Genomic DNA, 17221 nt, shown 5'->3' on the forward strand with positions numbered 1-17221 from the left:
CCTGGACACCTCAAGACACAGTGTCCAAATGTAAAAAATAAACTAGCTAATCCAGTTATTCTAAACACACAGGCAAACTAAATAGAGCCCAGCGCTGCTGCCTTGTGTGCAAATGCTGTTTCTGTTTGTGAAGGACTTGACCTTAAAACTCATATTAAAGCTAAATATGGGATCCCGGTCACATTCCTCTTGCAGATTCACTTTGCTTCCCTATCAGAAAGCAGGGTGGATAAAAATCAATGATTTTTAAAAAAAAAAAAAAATAGGATTTTTTGGATAGGTTTTTCCCCTCAAAAAATTTTTTATCTAAAAATAGTTTTAATTAAGATGTATAATCCCTATTCCATGATGAGTATCTATTCTAATGCTGTAGTATGAGACAATATAGTCATGTAATGTTTAAGAAAAGTTTTGTAAATGAGTTCCAGTAGTTCATGGATTAGGGACCCGATCTTATGGTGTTCCAAGGGCTTCTGCGTAGATTATTTAGATTAATCTTTCTATCTACCCAATGGGAGTCAGTGCTCAGTCGAGATACCACCATCAGGGAGGATTAGTTTTACAGTTCTCAAACTGTGGATTTGTGTCTCCAGAGAGAAATATGCTTGCTAACAGCAAAAATTGTTTTAACTAAATAAATACATAATATATAGAGGTGAGAAATAACAGATCTCAACCCTATTGTCCTGCTGCAAATTTGTGTACACAGAGACAATCCCTTACCTCTCTCCAGAAGTGCAAAGTTTCAAAAAGTTCAATGAATGGAAGATTGTTGGGGGCAGAACAGATCTGGACAAAAAGAAGAAGTTTGGAGATAAATATGAGAAGGGAGGGACAGGCAGTAGAAACAAAAGTGAAGCTGTTTGAGCAGCATATTCTAGAAGTCTTGAGGTCTTTCTGAGTGTGAGAAGTGAGGGACATAGCCTTGTTTTGTTAAAATATTATGTTTGCTGTTGAAGAAAATAATCCACAATACTTAACATTGTTGTTTTAGTTAAATACAACAATTTAATTAGAAAAGGAGTACTTGTGGCACCTTAGAGACTAACAAATTTATTTGAGCATAAGCTTTCATGACCCACAGCTCACTTCATCGGATGCATTCAGTGGAAAATACAGTGGGGAGATTTATATACATAGAGAACATGAAACAATGGGTGTTACCATACACACTGTAACAAGAGAGTGATCACTTAAGGTGAGCTATTACCAGCAGGAGTGCAGGGGGAGGGGGAGGGAACCTTTTGTTGTGATCATCAAGGTGGGCCATTTCCAGCAGTTTCCATTTCCCCCTACTGTTCCTCAGACGTTCTTGTCAGCTGCTGGAAATGGCCCACCTTGATGATCACTACAAAAGACTAAGTATTATATAGACCATCCCCGAAAGGCGTTTGTCTAACCTGCTCTTAAAAATCTCCAATGATGGAGATTCCAGAACCTCCGTAGGCAATTTATTCCAGTGCTTAACCACCCTGACAGTTAGGAAGTTTTTCCTAATGTCCAACCTAAACCTCCCTTGCTGCAATTTAAGCCCATTGCTTCTTGTCCTATCCTCAGAGGTTAAGGAGAACAATTTTTCTCCTCCCTCCTTGTAACAGCCTTTTATGTACTAGAAAACTGTTCTCCCCGCTTGCCTTCTCTTTTGCAGACTAAACAAACCTAATTTTTTCAATCTTCCCTCATAGGTCATGTTTTCTAGACTTTTAATCATTTTTGTTGCTCTTCTTTGGACTTTCTCCAATTTGTTCACATCTTTCCTGAAATGTGGTGTCCAGAACTGGACATCACACTGATCAGGCCTCAACTGGAGTATTGAGTAGAGCGGAAGAATTACTACTTGTGTCTTGCTTACAACACTCCTGCTAATACATGTTTGCTCTTTTTGCAACAGTGTTACACTGTTGACTCGTGTTTAGCTTGTGATCCAGTATGATCCCCAGATCCCTTTCCGCAGTACTCCTTCCCTAGGCAGTCATTTCCCATTTCATATGTGTGCAACTGATTGTTCCTTCCTAAATGGAGTACTTTGCATTTGTTCTTACTGAATTTCATCCTGTTTACCTCAGACCATTTCTCCAGTTTGTCCAGATCATTTTGAATTATATAATCGTATCCTCCAAAGCACTTGCAACCCCTCCCAGTTTGGTATCATCGGCAAACTTTAAGTGTACTCGCTATGCCATTATCTAAATCATTGATGAAGAAATTGAATAGAACCAGACCCAGAACTGATCCCTGCGGAACTCCATTTGTTATTCCCTTCCACAATGACTGTAAACCACTGATAACTACTCCCTGGAAATGGTTTCCAAACTGTTATGCACCCACCTTTATAGTAGCTCCATCTCAGTTTCATTTCCCTAGTTTATGAGACTGTCATGTGAGACCGTATCAAAAGCTTTACTAAAGTCAAGATATACCATGTTTACCACTTCCCCCCTACACACAAGGCTTGTTACCCTGTCAAAGAAAGCTATCAGGTGGGTTTGACATGATTTGTTCTAAGTAGTATTTAACTCTTCTTTCCCTAGTTTACCCTCTGATCCAAACTCATTTTTCACTGTCATTCACTATGTTAGACATCCAATCGCCATCAACCTTCTTGAAGACCGAAACAAATAAGTCATTCACTTCCAGCGCTTCTTCCATTTCCACATTTTCTGTTATTGGTTCCCCCCCCTCCCCTTTTTGAGTAATGGGCCTATCTTGTCCTTGGTCTTCCTCTTGCTTCTGATGTATTTGTAGCATTTTTACTTGTTACCCTTTAGGTCTCTAGCTAGTTTGATCACATTGTGTCTTGGCCTATCTAATATTGTCCCTACATACTTGTGTTTGTTTTATATTCATCCTTTGTAATTTGACCTAGTTTCCACTTTTTGTAGGACTCTTTTTTGATTTTTAGATCATTGAAGATCTCCTGATAAAGCCAGTGTTGTCTCTTGCCATATTTCCTATCTTTCCTATGCAATGGGATAGTTTGCTCTTGGGCCGTTCATAATATCTCTTTGAAAAACAGCCGACCATCTTCAATTGTTTTTCCCCTTAGATTTGCTTCCCATGGGCTCTTACCTACCAAGTTCCTGAGTTTGCTAAAGTCTGCCTTCTCGAAATCTGTTGTCTATATTTTGCTGTTCTCCCTCCTACCATTCCTTAGAATCATGAACTCTACCATTTCATGATCATTTTCACCCAAGCTGCCTTCCACTTTCAAATTCTCAACCAGTTCCTCCCTATTTGTCAAAATCAAATCTAGAACAGCCTCTCCCCGAGTAGCTTTCTCCACCTTCTAAAATAAAAAATTATCTCCAATACATTCCAAGAACTTGTTGGATAATTTGTGCTTTGTTATTTTCCCAACAGATGTTTGAATAGTTGAAGTCCCGCATCACCACCAAGTCCTGTGCTTTGGATGATTTTGTTAATTATTTAAAAAAAGCCTCATTCACCTCTTCTTCTGGTTAGATGGTCTGCAGTAGACCCCTTGTTTTTTATCCCTTTTTTATCCTTACCCAGAGACTTTCAACAAGTCTGTCTCCTGTTTCCATGTCAACCTCAGTCCCAAGTTGTATAAATTTTTAATATATAAGGCAACACCTCCTCCATTTTTTCCCAGCCTGTCCTTCCCGAGCAAGCTGTACCATTCTATACCAATATTTCAGTCGTGTGTTAATTCTGTGATGCCAACTGTGTCATAGTTGTGTTTATTTACTAGCATTTAGAGTTCTCCCTGCTTATTCACCATACTTCTTGCAGTTAGTATACAGACATCTAAGATACTGATTTGATCCCTCTCTCCCTCCCCCCTCCAGTTCTGTCTTATCCCTGCTAAAACAGCCCATGGTCCCCCCAAATACTGACCTTTCTCCCAGGTCTCCATGTTTTTGACTTACCTGTGGGCTTTGGTCACCTGCCCCCTTTGAATCTAGTTTAAAGCCCTCCTCACTAGGTTAGCCAGTCTGTATCCAAATATGCTCTTCCCCTTTCTCAATAGGTGGACCCCGTCTCTGCTTAGCAGTCCTTCCTGGAACAGCATTCTGTGGTAAGGAAGCCGAAGCCCTCCTGGCAACACCATCCTCGCAGCCAGGCATTCATCTCCGGGATGCATCTGTCTCTGCGTGGGTCCTTACCCTTGACCAGAACGATTGAAGAGAACACCACTTGCGCTCCCGACTCCTTCACCCTTGCTCCCAGAGCCCTGTAGTCACTTCTTTCGCAGTATCATTAGTGCCCACATGGATGAGTAACATGGGGTAGTAGTCAGAGGGCCGGATGATCCTCGACAATCCCCCGTAACTTCTCGGATACGGGCCCCTGGCAGGCAGGATACCTCGCGGGATGCCATGTTAGGGCAACAGATGGTTTCTTCCATACCCCTCAGAAGAGAGTCACCAACTACCACTGCCCTACATTTCTTCCTGGGAGTGGTGGCTGCGATCCTCCCAGCCTTTAGGTTATATGGCTTCTCCTCCTCCTCCTTTTGGGGGTGATTCCTCATTGCCAGGGCTGCATAATGGTTCTCCATTACCATGGTGGCTGGGTTGGGAATAGGGGTGGAACACTGCCTAGTGCCAGAAGTAACCAGCAGCTAGTGTCCTCCCAGTGACAGAGCCATATCCTCCTCCCCCAGTGGTGTGAAAGCAATCCTCTGTAGCTGGATAACTTCCTCAGCCTTGGATGTCTCCGTATGAATACTCTCAAGGAATATGAGGAATTCCTCATGGGCATGGATGCTTCTCAGCCTAGCCATCTCCTCCTGTATCTCTCCCACCTGCTTCCTGAACTCTCCCACCTGCTTCTTCATGGTTGTGTTTACTCCAGAGGTTAGGTCAACTTAGCTAAATGGACAAAAGTATTATTCCCTTGACCTAGTTGCCTCTTCTCAGAGAGGTGAATTACCAACATTGGCAGAAAAACCTCTTCCATCCATGTAGCAAGTGTCTACAGTAGCAGTCCCCAGCTGTTAAAAGCTGAAGTAAGGAGCTGCACAAAGAAAGGCATTTGCAGTACAAGGTTTATTGGTCCTACAAAATCAGGAACTGCTACGTATTCATGAGTGCCATCTACTGGCACCTTATCTAGTAACTGTTTACATATAGTGTATATATTGTTTACATATAGTATATATTTCTCACAACACCAGCCCCCCCTTGCTTTGAAATGATCTGTTCACTAGACCAGGACTTCCCTCTAATAAACTACTGCTGGTTCACTGACAGGCAAAGCATCTGTTGGAGTTGGAGCCGTTAGCTCTTCTCTGGGGAGACCTTCATGGGTAGTTCTCCTTGTGTGTGTTTACATCATGTACACAGTATCAGAATAGAAATTATAACCATTTTTACCTCTTCTTTCCCAGCCTGCAGATGTAGCTTGATTAATTTTTTAGGTGTTTTTCTGCTCAATAATACCAGTGGCTGATTCTAGTGATTGTCAATCTTACTTTGCTTCTCCATGGGAAGCTGAGTGAGGCCCATTGTGCTCTGCCACAGAGTGCATGGGTTATGCAGAACTGCATGTTGGAAATTCTGTGGTGTCTTAATTAAAATGTCAATTTTTTAAATTTATATAAATTTGATATTAATAATATGATCAGTATAGTATACCCTTGAGTTATTTTTTATTATAAAATTTATTTTTACTGTCCCCCCACTTAACTTTTGATATGCTGCAGATTTTTGTTTTTGATAATTGTGTTATAGAAAATGTTGGAAGCTGTAGTTTTTGATAGTTTGGACTTTTCACACCCAAAAAAATAAGGGGAGGGTATTAGACTGTGGGGTAAGCATGTTGGATGCTTGTGCTAAAATGATCAGTAATGAAATACTTGACAATGTTGACATTTCCATTATCTTTAGGTTTCAGAGTCATAGAGATCAGTGAGCATTCACACTTCTCTGAGGTATTGTTTCAGGCTGTCTGCCCTCACAAGAAGGCAACAGTGTGCGTCAGTTGACATGGTTCATCTTAATCCATTGGAGCTAGAAAAGTAATATTCTTTAAAAAATGAAAACTTTAGGTTATGGAATATTGTTGCAACAGCTCCTATGCAGATAAGGGTAGAATATCTGGGGGGTCCTGACCTTGCCTGTGAGCAGTATCGGAAGCATGTGAACCTGGAGATCTGCAGGCTTGGAAAAACAGTACTGCATCTGTTCACATTTGTAAGGGTTTTTCCCACAATGATAAAGTAGGACTGTCAACCTAATTACAAAACAGAATACAAGTGTACAGTGCTCACTTTATATTCTTCTTCTTTGAGTGCTTGCTCATATCGATTCCAATTAGGTGTGTGTGCGCCGCGTGCACAGTTCGCCAGAAGGTTTTTCTCCAGCAGCATCCATTGGGTCAGCTCTGGAGCCGCGCCTTCATGGTGCCGCGTATAGGACTCTGCCGACCCACTGCCTCTCCAGTTCTTTCTTACCATCAGTGACAGTTGTTGAAGCATTTGGTGTTTCGTGTTCAATGAGCGATCCTCTAGTGTAGTTTTCTGTAAATAGTTTAAAAAAAATTGTTGTAGTCAGTTAGACATTTGGACTTGGGATACTGGGGTGTGTGCCTCGGACCCACGGATTTAAGCCGTGTGGGGTTTGCCAGAAGCCTATACCCAAGGACGACCCACATTCAGCTTGTCTAAAGTGCTTGGGGGAGTCCCATCAAGCAGACAGGTTCAAGATCTGTAGGAGCTTTTGTCCCCGCATGAAGAGAGGGACCACAGACTAAAGTTACTGCTAATGGTCTATACGCTCCTCCCTCAATATAAGTCGAGCCCAATGGACATGGCACCAGGCTCTTCAGGGTCAGAGTGCAGCGCGCTGGCCTTGGTCCAGGAGATGCCGAGGAAGGACTCTGGGGTCAGAGACCCTCAGCACCAGCATTCCCCAGCGCTGAGCACGGCGCGGCATCAGTCTCGGCACCGCTCACAGTTTCCTGTCCCAAAGAAGCAGCATCGGAAGACTGACACCCAGCACTGTGGCTACACTTAGTACTCCGGCTGCCACTGAGGTGGATTCCGACTTGGGGGCAGAGCTGCAGCGTTTGGAGGAGCCAGTTGGGCAGTGGCAGGAACATCCTTGGGATCTCGCCTTCCCAATGGCAGAGCCCACCTTGAACTTCTGAGAAAGGTCGCTCAGAACCTCGAGGTACAGTTGGAGGAGGTCACTGAGGTGTCAGACCCAGTGGTGGACATTTTATCCCCTGCAGGGGTGGCCCTTCCCCTGATAAAGACCGTTCAGGAGGACAGAAACTCTGTGGCAAACACCATCCTCTCTGGCTCCTACAGCTGAGGGAGTCAAGAGAAAGTACTTTGTGCCCTCCAAGGGCTATCTGTATTTGTTTACCCACCCCTCACCAGACTCAGTGGTGGTGGCGGCTGTTAACGCAAGGGGCAGCAAGGGCCTACCTCTCGAGCTAAGCACGCAAAGAAGCTGGACCTCTTCGGGAGGAAGATATACCCCAATGGAGGGCTCCAGCTTTGGATTGCAAACCTACAAGTGACCCTTAGCCATTATAACTTTGTCATGGGATGCGATGTCCAAATTCTCAGACCACGTCCCACCGGACTCTAAGCTGGAATTCTTGGCTCTCGTGGACGAGGGCAAGATGGTTGCCAGGACGTCGCTGCAAGTGGAATTAGACTCTGCAGACTCTGCAATGTGAACAGTGTCTTCAAACATCGCATTGTGCCATTGCTCATGGCTGCAGCCCTTGGGCCTCCCCAGGGAGGTCCAACAGACAATTCAGGACCTTCCCTTCGAGGGGACCATGTTATTTTAAGAGAAAACGTATTCAAGACTCCACAGTTTGAAAGATTCCCGAGCCACTCTGAGATGGCTGGGACTGCACACCCCTGCTACCCAGTGTAGACAGTTTAGGCTGCAGCCCACGACACGACCATACCAGGAGCAGTCTAGGCAGGACCAGAACCGAAGGTATCCCAGAAATCAGAACTGCCGTTGCCAATCCCAACCCCCGAATAACAGGGGGATTGGGCCCTCTAGGCAGCCACCAGGCCCGAGGCAAACCTTTTGAGGATGCTCCCAAGGACTTTATATCAACCTCTCAACTGGATCCTTCTTTCTCCATTTTCGGAACGCCTGTCCCATTTCTACCAGGTGTGGTCCCAAATCACCTCAGACTGTTGGGTCCTCCACATTGTTGAAATGGGATATTCTCTCCAATTTTCCTCCCCTCCCCCCACCCCCTTTCTCTATCCCTCTTCAGGGACCCTTCTCTTGAGCAGCTTCTCGTCCAGGAGTTACAAACCCTCCTATCGGCAGGGGCTGTGGAGGAGGTTCTGCTGGAGCTCAAGGGAAAGGGGTTTTATTCCCGATGTTTCCCAATATGAAAATCAAAAAGGGGGCCTCAGACCTGTCTTGGACCTGTGCAATCTCAACAGGGTCATGAAGAAACTAAAGTTTTAAATTATCTCTTTGGCCACTATCATTCCGTCCCTGGATCCAGGAGATTGGAATGCCGCCATTGACTCGAAGGATGCATACTTTCATATTTCTGTAATTTCTGTATATCAGCGTAAAAGACGTCTTTTACACGATTGTGTGTGCGTGTGTGTACACACACACACACACACACACACCCTACATATTTATATATACATTTATGCACTGTCACAGCCAGCTGCATTTTGATTGTAACTGGGACAGGAATCGCTTCTGGAAACTAGAAAAATAAGAATTCTTTTGAGGCATTTCTCTTTTAGCTGTTCGCATGACAGAGTGTAAAATCAAGATTTCTTATATTCAGTTATATTCAGCTGCATAGGTGCTGCTTAAGGTTTACAGTCAGGAGTTCCCACTACCAATTCACAGTACTACCATTTGGCCTATCATTGGCACCTTGTGTGTTCACCAAATGTATGTCTGTCGTGGCCGTTTTTCTGCAGAAAAGGCAGGTTGAGGTATTTCCTTACCTAGATGACTGGCTAGTCAAAGGCCGGTCCAGAACACAAGTGGATCAGCATGTCTCCCTCATAAGATCCACCTTCAATGCATTGGGCCTCCTTCTGAACACTCAAAAGTCAATGCTCAGCCCTACTCAGATAATAGAGTTCATAGGGGCAGTGCTAGACTCAACACAGGCCAGTGTGTTCCTACCTCAGTCCTGCTTCCAGGCCATTCATGACATCATACAGGACCTTGAACGATTCCCTATAACCACAGTAAGGAGTTGCTTAAAACTCCTAGATCACATGGCATCTTGCACGTATGTATTGCAACATGTAAGGCTCAGACTCAGATCTCTCCAAGCTTGGCTAGCGTTGGTGTATCAACCAAGCAGCAACAGCCTGGACGTGGGGGTTATCCTTCCACCAGAGGTTCTCAAGTCTCTTCACTGGTGGCTTGACCTGCACTTGGTGTGTGCATTGGTTGTGTCTTCCATCCGTCCATCCCTATGTCTGACCACTGATTCCCCGGTCATGGCGTGGGGGGCACACCTTGGAGAACACAGAACTCCAGGCCCCAGGAGGAACAGATGCTTCACATCAATGTAAGGGAAGTCCGGGCAGTCTGACTGGCATGTCAGGCCTTCCTGGAGGGCAAGTGCATATCAGTCCAGGCAATACAACACCGATGTTTTATATCAGTAGACTGGGGAGCATGCTCCTCTCTTCTGTGTGGGGAAGCCCTCAAGCTTTGGGAGTTCTGCATAGCACACTCCATACTTTTGGAAGCATCCTACCTTCCAGGGTCACAGAACGAACTAGCAGACCACCTCAGCAGGTCTTTCCACAATCATGAGTGGTCTATACGCCCGTATGTAATAAGCAATATCTTCCAGTGGTGGGGAGTTCCACAGACCGATCTGTTCTCTACAAGGGCCAATAGAAAATGCCTACAACAGTGCTCCTTCTTGAACCACAGCCCTGATTCGTTGGCAGACACATTTCTGCTTCCATGGAAGGACTGCCTGTTCTACTCATTCCCTCCTATACCATTGATTCACAAGGTCCTCCTCAAAATCCAGACCGACAGAACCTTGGTGATCCTGGTAGCACCGGCCTGGACATGTCAGCATTGGTACACCATGCTACTGGAGCTATCGGTGGATACTCTAATCACTCTACTGTTAATTCTGGACCTCATCACTGAACTTAACGGAAAGCTCCAACATCCCAATCTCGAGTCTCTCCACCTTACAGCTTGGAAGCTGTGTGGTTGAACCCACTAGAACTCACATGCTCAGACCCTGTTAGGGAGGTTATTCTAGGTAGCAGAAAACATTCGACCAGAGTGACTTACCTAGTCAAGTGGAAAAGATGTGTGATTTGGTGCTCGCAGAGTCGTTTCCCTCCAACACAATCATTGGTCCCCTTTATCTTGGACTATCTCCTAAAGCTGAAACAGCAGGGCTTGTCTCACTCCTTGATAAAAGTTCACTTGGCTGCCATCTCAGCTTTTCACCCAGGAGACAATGGATACACTATCTTCACTAATGAAATGGTGTGGCAGTTTCTCAAGGGATTGGACTGATTACATCCTTATATTCAGTGGCCCACCCCCTCTTGCCACCTTAACTTTGTGCTCTCGAGGCTGATGGGACCCCTATTAGATCCCGACATGAGCGACATGCTCACTTCTCTACCTTTCCTATGAGGTGGCCTTTTTGGTTGCAATAACATCAGCCAGAAGGGTATCCGAGCTCAAGGCTCTCACATCCGACCCTTCATGTACCACTTTTTTACAAAGATAAGGTGCATTTGCGACCTCACCTGGCATGCCGTCCGAAGGTAGTCTCAAATTTCCATGCCAGTCAAGACCTATTTCTTCCGGTCTTTTTCCCGAAACCCCATGTCAATAGCCATGAGCAGAGGCTTCATTCCCTGGATGTGTGGCATGCATTGGCCTTTTATATTGAGCGAATTAAGCCATTCCACAAGTCAAACCAGCTGTTTGTTGCAGTAGTAGATGGGATTAAAGGCCTCCCGGTGTCTACGCAAAGGATATCGTCGTGGATCACATCCTGTATCCGGGTTTGTTATGATCTCGCAAAGATCCCTACCCCGACTCTGACTGTGCACTCCCCCAGAGCTCAGGCATCTTCGGCAGCCTTCCTGGCCCAGGTACCGATCCAGGAGATATGCAGAGTGGCTACCTGGTCTTCGGTCCACACCTTCACTTCATATTACACCATCACCCAGCATGCCAGGGATGATGCAGTGTTCGGCAGGGCCGTGCTTCAATCAGCAATTATATAAACTGTGACCCCACCTTCTAGGTAAGGCTTGGGAGTCACCTAATTGGAATCTATATGAGCAAGCGCTCGAAGAAGAAGAAAGTTACCTTCTTGTAACTGTTCTTCTTCGAGATGTGTTGTTCATATCCATTCCAAGCCCACCTCCCTTCTCCTCTGCTGGAGTATCTGGCAAGAAGGAACTGGAGAGCTGGTGGGCCGACAGGGCCCTATATGTGGTACCGTGAAGGCACAACTCCAGGGGGTTCCAGAGCTGACATGACAGATGCTGCTAGGGAAAAAACCTTCTGGTGAACTGTGCACATGGCGCGCACACACCTAATTGCAATAGGTATGAGCAACACATCTTGAAGAACAACAGTTACAAGAAGGTGAGTAACTGTTTATTTTTTATTACAAATATTTGCACTATAAAAAAGACAAATACTATTTTTCAGTTCACCTTGAACAAGTACTGTAGTGCAATCTCTTTATTGTGAACGTGCAACTTACAAATGTACATTTTTGTTCCATAACTGCACTCGAAAACAAAACAACGTAAAACTTTAGAGCCTACAAGTCCACTTAGTCCTAATTTTTGTTCAGCCAATCGCAAAGACAAACAAGTTTGTTTACATTTATGAGAGATAATACTGCCCGCTTCTTATTTACAATGTCACCTGAAAGTCAGAGCAGGCATTTGCATTGGCATTTTTGTAGCTACTATTGTAAGGTATTTATGTGCCAGATATGCTAAACCTTTGTATGCCTCTTCATGCTTCAACTACCGTTCTAGAGGACATGCTTTCATGTTGATGACGCTCGTTTTAAAAAAAAGTGTCAATTAAATTTTTGACTGAGCTCCTTGCGGGGAGAATTGTATGTCTTCTACTCTGTGGTTTTACCTGCATTCTGCCATGTATTTTGTGTTATGGTAGTCTTGAGTGATGACTCATCACATGTTCAATTTAACAACACTTTCACTGCAGATTTGACAAAATGAAAAGAAGGTATTAATGTGACATTTCTAAAGATAGCTATAGCACTCGACCCAAGGTTTAAGAATCTGAAGTACCATCCAAAATCTGAGAAGGACGAGGTGTGGAACATGCTATCAGAAGTCTTGAAAGAGCAACACACTGATGCAGAAACTACAGAACCTGAACCACCAGAAAGAAAATCCACCTTCTGTTGGTGGCATCTGACTCAGATAATGAAAATGAATGTATATCAGTCCTCACTGTTTTGAATCGTTATGGAGCAGAACCAGTCAGCATGGAAGCATGTCCTCTGGAATGGTGGTTGAAGCATAAAGGGGGATACAAATGTTCAGTATATCTGGCATCTAAATACCTTGCAATGCCAGCTACCGTAGTCCCAAGCAAACACCCGTTTTCACTTTCAGGTGATTAAATAAGAAGCGGTCAGCATCATCTCCTGTAAATGTAAACCAACTTGTTTGTCCTAGTGATTGACTGAACAAGAAATAGGAATGAGTGGACCTCTAGGCTCTAAACTATTGCATTGTTTTATTTTTGAGTGCAGGTGTGTAAAAATAAATGTACATTTGAAAAATACTTTTTTTTACAGTGCAGATATCTGAAGTAATATAAAGTGAGCACTGTACACTTTATATTCTGTTGTAAATGAAATCAATATATTTGAAAATGTAGAAAACATCAAAAATATTTAAATAAATGGTATTCTATTTTTGAATAGTGCAATTAAAACTGTGATTAATCACAATTTTTTTAATCTTGCAATTAACTTTTTAAAATATTTGACAGTCCTAATAAAAAGAAACTTAATATGATCTAAAATTCTACCTAACTGATAACTCTTGTTCTCATAATCGACTATTTCTTATTAGTGAGAAGATATTTCAAGCCCTGAATAAAATATTATTTCTTTCTTGGACTGTTCTACATATATCATTCAAATTGTGCGACGACCCCCCCCCCCCCCAAGTACTATGATTTTTCAGTCTGATTAATGTGAGAGAACTTTGCTCTTACATAGTTCATTGACTTCTGTGGAAATCTGCACAAATGCTGTGGTTCACCCATGCAGGTCTGATTGCAGGATCAGGGCCATGGACAATATGCATATTTGTATTTCCATCTTCAGAGGTGAGACAGGAACAGAGGTGATTTTTGAAATACAATAAGTAGTCAGTGAAATACTTTGAAAATAAAAATATGGACTACTTATTTCCTATGTGTCCTTTGCTTTTTGGCTTGTCCTCTTAAGTCTCCCCTGTAATTTTGTCCTACATTTTAGCTCTTATGATAACTACCTTTCTACAGTACGAAACTTCTAAAACTGTCATTTGTAGTGTTTACATTTTTCCCCCTGTGCCTTCCTTTCTCTCTGTCAAGAGCAGTCAGTGTTACTTGGATGCCATCCTCTTTTTTGTGAGTATTCTGTATTTTTTTGATTTACATCATTAATTTTTTCAAGGCAATCTGAGCAAGAGTGTCATAACACTTTTGGTAAGAGGGAAGAAATTTTATTTTGAGGTCTGAGATTTAATAAAGGATTTCCTTGAAGCAGAGTTCTTCAGGTTTTCTTAGGGATTTGGAAGGTAGAAAATACTGAATGTTGCAGATTTGGTCAAAAATAGAAAAATGGAAATTATACCCTTATATTGCCTAATATTTTAGAGTACGTTAAATCTGAAAACACAGTCCATTCATGCACATCCCTAAAATTTAACTTCAAAATGCTGTTGCAATGTATTGCTTAAACACTGGAATAAACTGAGTTATAGCCTTTTTTGCAGACACAGTTAAGTTAGTTGCACTTTGCTCAAGGAGCAAAAGAAGTCAAATTCTGTGTATGGTAGTGACTTTTCGTTTCTGTTTCTGTGGTCTAAAGTTTCCTCCTGTTTGGCCTCTTTAATCTGGCATTGTATTGGTCCCTTTACAAAATTTATAATCCTGTGATTTCTGTACACTTGACCAGACTGATGAATCTGTGCCTTGAAAGATGGCTTTTTTTAAATTGATTTATAAATAGTAGGTTCTCATTCTTTTCTGGAGTGAGAGTGATTGTTGTGTATTGGAGGTTAAGAAAATGAATCTAAAGAATTTTTCAGGGATGCAAAAACTTTTGGTTTGGAATTAGCATAAAACATGGTAATTGAATCCCCCTTTTTTGACAAGAAGTTAAAAAAGGAATGTGAACTGGACCAAAAGAACTATAAGATGAAAAACATTTCTAGCCAAACCCTGGGTTGGTCTGGAAGGATTTTTTAGTACAGGTGGAAGAAAAACATCTGACTGTCCTAGATAAGTAAGGAAAGGATTAGAATAAGCTATATCCTGACAAACCCATTCATCAGTGGTGAGTGAGAAACTCCCTAGTAAATGAGGAAAACTTGTGCAAATTGTAAACCTTCATACTAATTTTAAAAAAACCCTGCTTCTAACCCTTGTGTTTGCTAGGAAAACCTTTCAGGTGTGACAAGCTGGTAGAGCTGTCTTACTGAGTCTATCCAGTTTCAGTGCTTCATCTAGTGCTCAGAGCTTCTCAGCGGAGTGAAATTGACATTGTCTGAACCTTAGAAATAGTAGAGCACTCTGCTGTAAAACTGAAAATTTCTCATGAGCAAAATCCTTGTTTTGTATAAATTAAAACTTATTCAGAGTTCAGAAGGTATCACAAGTTGCTTGTGGTCTAAAGACAAACAAGTTAAAGGAAGGGTAGAGGGAATGGGTTAAACAAGTATACACTATATTTTAAATTCATGTAAATAGAGCATGCAAATTATATATCAAGTGTTACAGTCGGCAAGTTTCTCAATGGCTTCAAAGAGAGAGGTGATTCTTTGGCCATGTGTAAAACACAAACTATGGTTGACACAAGTTATGCTGGTGTACAGCCACCAAAGTTTGTGTATTCCTTGCATGTGTGCATACTTGGTTGCTTGTGTTGGTGCTGTACATACTCATGAGGAGTACTTGTGTCAATGCAAAGTACAGTGCACTGTGGGTAGGTAGTCCAGTGTGCTATATGCCACCATCCAGTGCTATGCCTTCTGGGGAAATTTTTATAATGTGCTGTGGCATAGAGGTGACTGTCCTAGAGATCTCTGGGAGTTAAAGGTCAAGTTCCCAGCATGTGACTTTTTTCATCCCATTCTATAATTTTTGTGCCTTTAAAAAAAAAAAAAACCTCACATGCACTTTCTGGTTTCTGCCACCTCTGAAAGAAGCTCTGTCATGAACATTACATAAACAGGATGCACTATTCTCCTGCATTTGCAGACCCACAGGAAATACTAAAACAACGGGGAACATGACAATTTCTTGGAGAACAGTTTGCTGAGTGATGTAGTGAAAAACAATTCATGATTGTTGCTGGTAACACAGAGCAGCTACAAATGGTAGAGTTCCATTTCTGGGGCTGGGAAATGAGCACTGACTGGTGGTGTCAGATTGTAATATAAGTTTGGTGTGACAAGTGGTGGCTGCAGAACTTTCAGATGAGAGAGGCCATATTCCTGGATCTGTGTGCCGAGCTTGCCCCAGCCTTTCAGTTCAGGGACACCAGAATGAAAGCTGCATTGACAATGGAGAAGCAAATGGCGATTGCACTCTGGAAACTTGCAACGCCACATTCTACTGGTCATTGGGAAGTCATTTTGAAGTTGGGAAATCCACAGTAAGGGCCATGGTCATGCAGGTGTGTAGTGCCATTAATTATCTCTTGCTATGCAGGACTCTGACTCTTAGCAATGTGCAAGAAATAGTGGCTGGATTTGCAACAATGGGTTTCCCAAACTGCAGAAGGGCAACAGACAGCATGTATATTCCTATTTTGGCACCTGCACTTCTTGCTACAAAGTACATCAACAGAAAACACTATTTTTCTGTGGTTATGCACCCATTGGTGAATCACTGGAGCCCCTTCACTGATATCACTGTGGGCTGGTCAGGGAAGTGCTTGACACTTGAATCTTTAAGAACACAAGACTGTTCAGAAAGCTGCAAGTAGGGACATTGTTTCCTGATCAACACATTATCATTGGTGATATTGAAATGCCAATAATTCTGGGGGAGCAATCCTACCTCTTACTCTCCTGGCTCATGAAGCCATACGCTTGCAACCTCAACAGCACCGCGGAAAGATTCAACTACTTGCTTAGCAGGTGCAGAATTACTTTAGAATGTGCTTTTGGTAGATTGAAGGGATGCTGGCAGTGTTTGTTTATTAGATTGGATCTCAGAAAAATATCCAGATGGTTATAGCTGCCTGTTGTGTCCTGCATCGTATCTGTAATGCAAAGGGGGAAAAGCTGCTGCCAGGTTGGAGGGCGGAGGTTGAGTAGCTGTCTGCTGATTTTTGAACAGCTAGACACAAAGGCTATTACAAGAGTCCAAAGAGGAACTTGTGCATATGATGGAGGCTTAGAAAGAGCACTTTAAAGATCAAACCTAGTAGTGACCTGTGCTGGCTGGAGTGTTCTCTGGGCCTGGAGCTTTGGATGCTGCTAAGTTTATATATTTAAAAATGACTGGGTATTTTCTTGAAGCTGTGAATTATGTGGTGTTTGTGCATTTACAAGAGCATTACATTCTGCAATATTTGTTGTGAACTAATAACTAATTTGATTCTCCAAAAATAAAATTTTATGCAGGGGGAGGGGTGAACAGAGCAAAAAGTAGTTTGCAAAAAACCTCATAGGCAATGTTATACAATTTTTTAACGTAACTTCACAGAGGGAAAAGTAAATGTTTACTTCCTTTCTAATTTTAATGTCCATCTGAGTGGAAAAAATGTAGTCTGAGGCTACACATACGCTGATCTGTGAGAACCACAGTTGGTGTATGTGAAGCTGTGCTTTTCCTTGCTGCTTACCATTGTGGAGTGGTTGGGGTACTGATGCCCCCTGTGATACCAAGTGATATGTTGAGGGTGTAGGAAGTGGTGGCCCTGGAGTTCTCAGAGGATTACAAAGGATAGAGAGTTGGGGATTTTTGGACGAGGACGTCAACCAAGGGCTGCAGCATTTGGATTTGCTTATTGAAGGCCC

At 42.8% G+C, this 17221-nt stretch overlaps 1 protein-coding gene across 4 annotated transcripts in view; it reads left to right on the plus strand.

Moving 5' to 3' along the window:
* The window catches only part of NIPBL (NIPBL cohesin loading factor), a 295876-nt gene that overhangs the window by 22992 nt on the left and 255663 nt on the right, over positions 1-17221 (plus strand). The window lies entirely within an intron of this gene.

This window comes from Caretta caretta, chromosome 5, assembly GCF_965140235.1.
Source record: "Caretta caretta isolate rCarCar2 chromosome 5, rCarCar1.hap1, whole genome shotgun sequence".
Lineage (NCBI taxonomy): Eukaryota > Metazoa > Chordata > Testudines > Cheloniidae > Caretta > Caretta caretta.